The sequence below is a fragment of the Psammomys obesus genome, unplaced genomic scaffold (genome assembly GCF_907164565.1).
Source record: "Psammomys obesus unplaced genomic scaffold, mPsaObe1.curated_primary_1811, whole genome shotgun sequence".
Classification (NCBI taxonomy): Eukaryota; Metazoa; Chordata; class Mammalia; order Rodentia; family Muridae; genus Psammomys; species Psammomys obesus.
Window position 1 is genome coordinate 7,805,932 of NW_026596440.1, and position 3,926 is coordinate 7,809,857.

Sequence of the window (3,926 nt, forward strand, 5' to 3'; positions counted from 1 at the left end):
GGATGTCCACATGCAGAAAAATGAAAATAGATCTATATTTATCACCCTGCACAAAACTAAAGTCCAAGTGGATCAAAGACCTCAACATAAAACCAGATACTCTAAATCTGTTAGAAGAAAAAGTGGGGAACAGCCTAGAACTCATTGGCACAGGAGACAACTTCCTGAACAGAACACCAACAGCACAGGCTCTAAGAGCAACAATCAATAAATGGGACCTCATGAAACTGAACAGCTTCTGTAAAGCAAAGGACACTGTCATCAAAACAAAATGCCTGCCTACAGATTGGGAAAGAATCTTCACTAACCCTTTATCTGACAGAGGACTAATATCGAGTATACACAAAGAACTAAAGAAGCTGAAAAGCAGCAAACCAAGTAATCCAATTAAAAAATGGGGAACAGAGCTAAACAAATATCGAATGGCAGAGAAACACTTAAAGAAATGCTCATCCTCATTAGCCATCAGGGAAATGCAAATCAAAACGACCCTGAGATATCACCTTACACCCATCAGAATGGCCAAGATGAAAAACTCAAGGGACAACACATGCTGTAGAGGTTGTGGAGAAAGGGGAACCCTCCTCCATTGCTGGTGGGAATGTAAACTGATACAACCACTCTGGAAATCTATCTGGCGCTTTCTAAGACAATTAGGAATAGTGCTTCCTCAAGACCCAGCTATACCACTGCTAGGTATATACCCAAAGTTTGCTCAAGTACACAAAAGGGATATTTGCTCAACCATGTTTATAGCAGCTTTATTTGTAATAGCCAGAACCTGGAAACAACCCAGATGTCCATCAACGGAGGAATGGGTACAGAAATTGTGGTATTTTTACACAATGGAATACTACTCAGCAATCAAAAAGGAGGAAATCATGAAATTTGCAGGCAAATGGTGGAATCTAGAAAAGATCATCTTGAGTGAAATATCCCAGAAGGAGAAAGACAAACACGGTATATACTCACTTATATAGACCTGTAAGATATAATAAACATAATGAAATCTATACACCTAAAAAAGATAATCAAGAGAGCAGACATGGGGTAAGATTATCAATCCTCGTTTTGAAAGACAGATGGGATACGCATTGAACATTGACAGGAGTCTACTGAGCGCATTGGAAAGACTCTAACTAGCAGTGTTTTCAAAGCAAAGACTCGTGACCAAACCTTTGGCAGGGTGCAGGGAATCATAAGAAAGAAGGGGAGTTAGACTGATGAGGAAAGGATAGGAGCTCCACAAGGACCAAATATATCTGGGCACAGGGTCTTTTCTGAGACTGACATGCAACCAAGGACCATGTATGAATGTAACCTAGAACCTCTGCTCAGATGTAGCCTGTGGTAGCTCAGTAACCAATTGGTTTCCCATAGTGAGGGGAACAAGGACTATTTCTAACAGGAACTCAATGGCTGGCTCTTTGGCCTCCCCACCCCCCAAGGGAGGAGCAGTCCTGTTAGGCCACAGAGGAGAGCTTTGCAGCCAGTCCTGAGGATACCTGATAAAACAGGATCAGATGAATGGGGAGGAGGTCCCCCCATCAGTGGACTTGGCAAGGGGCATGGTGGAGAGGAGGGAGGGAGGGAGGGACTGGGAGGGAATGAGGGATCGGGACACGGCTGGGGTACATAGATAATAAAATGTAACTGATAAGAAAAAAATAAAATACAAAAAAAAAAAAAAAGAAAATCAGGCTATGGGACTAGGACTGTATGCAGCTCACCTTTTCTGGCAATGGCCCAGGTTGACCAGACAGGAAGAGTATGTGGGCTGGTAATGCAGGGTATGGTATCTAATCTGGATGTTCATGAAGCTAGGCAGCTCTGATGTACCTGGGATCCTGCAGGTCTCCTCAGAAATGTGGACTCTGGGGCACTGGGACTGTATGTAGTCTGCTGACTGTGCCTCAGGTGTACCCAGTGTGGAGTAGGGTGGGGTGGGGTTGTCTAACCTGGATATTCCTGGAGCCAGGCAGGTCTGGCTCTTTCTGGATACTACAAGTAACCTCAGAAATGCTGGTGATGGGGCTCAGAAGAGAATGTGCAGCTCACTTCTGCAGCTGTGGCCCTGGTGGACCTGGGAGGGAGGGGTCTGGTAGTGTGGGGTTGTGGTATCTAACCTGGATGTTCTTGAAGCCAGGAAAGCCTGAATGTACCTGGTACCTTGCAGACCTACTATGGAATATGGCCTATGAGGCTTCAGTATTCTTCTTGAGTACATTCATAAAGTTTCTCTATAGTTTTTGTTTTTTCCTGGATTGAGAGATAACTGTGATAGGCAAAGGTTTTACCACAATGCTTACATTCACAGGGTTTTTTTTTTTTCAATACGAATACTTTCTTGATGATGACTATGGAAATGTGCAAAGGGCTCACCATACTAAATAAATTTATAGGGTTTCTCTCCAATGTGTTAGTTTTTGTATTTGGAGACTATTGTGTTGTAAAAATGCTTTATTATATTGATTACATTCATAGGGTGTCTCTCCTACATGAATTCTTTCATGCATTTGAGGATGACTGCAATGTGCAAAGGCTTTACCATGCTGATTACATTCATGTTGGACTGCCTTAACTTTATGTGTAAATGTAGGCCCCCTGTTGAGACCTACTTTTTAACATTATTGCAACTCCTCTGTTGCCTGCTTTCATCTTTAGTATAACAGAAGCCATTTTTTTTGTAGTATCCATTTTGATCATAAGGTGAAATTAAGTCCAAGTTCTTAGGCTCTGCTTGCCTGGGAACGTGGTAGCCTCTTAATTATAATTCAATACTTGTTGAGTATTCTGCTTGAATTAATGCATGTTTTATATAAACAAACCCACAATACCCTATGTTTCTTTCTTTCAGAATGAGGAGGAACTAGAATGCTTCCAGGATTCCCGTACCTTAAATCCCAGCCAATCAGCTTAAAATGCTTTGTCTAGCTACCGAGGCACAATGCAGCTGGAATAGAATTGATTCTTGCTTGGCTAGACACAATGTACCTGGGAAAATTAATTCTTCCTGTTTGGTTATGGTTCTTTCACTTTAAAAACTCACTCCAAGAACAGCTCAGCAGCATAGTTTCGTTCTTGAGTCCAGATTCTGTCTCTGAGTGGTCAGTCTTTGTTCAATAAACTTCCATCATTCTGAGCCTGGTGTATGAGTAGCCACTGTGGGACATTCTCAAACCTCAACAATAGGGCTTCTCTCCAGTATGTGTTGATATATTTAGAGACTACTGTGAAACGAAAAGGCTTCACTACATTGATTTACATGTAGCATGATATTTGCTCAAACTGTGAAGTCCCAAGATTGTATAATAGAAAAAAACTGTCTTTAGTTGTGGTGTGGCTCAGCCCTAGCAAACACCTTAAACCAGAAAGCTTTTTATTGTAAACAATAATTGTGTGGCTCAGCCCTAGCACATACCTTTTTTTTATTTATTATAATTTATTCACTTTGTATCCCAGCTGTGGCCCTCTCCCTCCCTTTTCTCTTCTTAGGCCTCTTCCCCCAGTCCACTGATAGGGAGGCTCCTTCCATCTGACCTTAGCCAATCAGGTATCATTAGGACTGGCTGCAATGTCTTCCTCTGTGGCCTGATAAAGCTGCTCCCCTTTCAGGGAGAGGTGATCAAAGAACCAGCCACTGAGTTCATGTCAGAGACAGCCCCTATTTCCATTACTAGGGAACCCACTTGGATAATGAGCTGCCATGGGCTACATCTGTGCAGGGGTTCTATGTTATCTCCACATATGATTCTAGGTTGGAATATCAATCTCAGAAAAGACCCCTGGGCTTTTCACTTTCTGTGAATAAGATTAAATTAAATCAACCACAGGTCAAGAGGTGAAGCAAGTAATCAGATGACAGGGGATGAACATTAAACACACACACACACACACACACACACACACACACACACACACACACA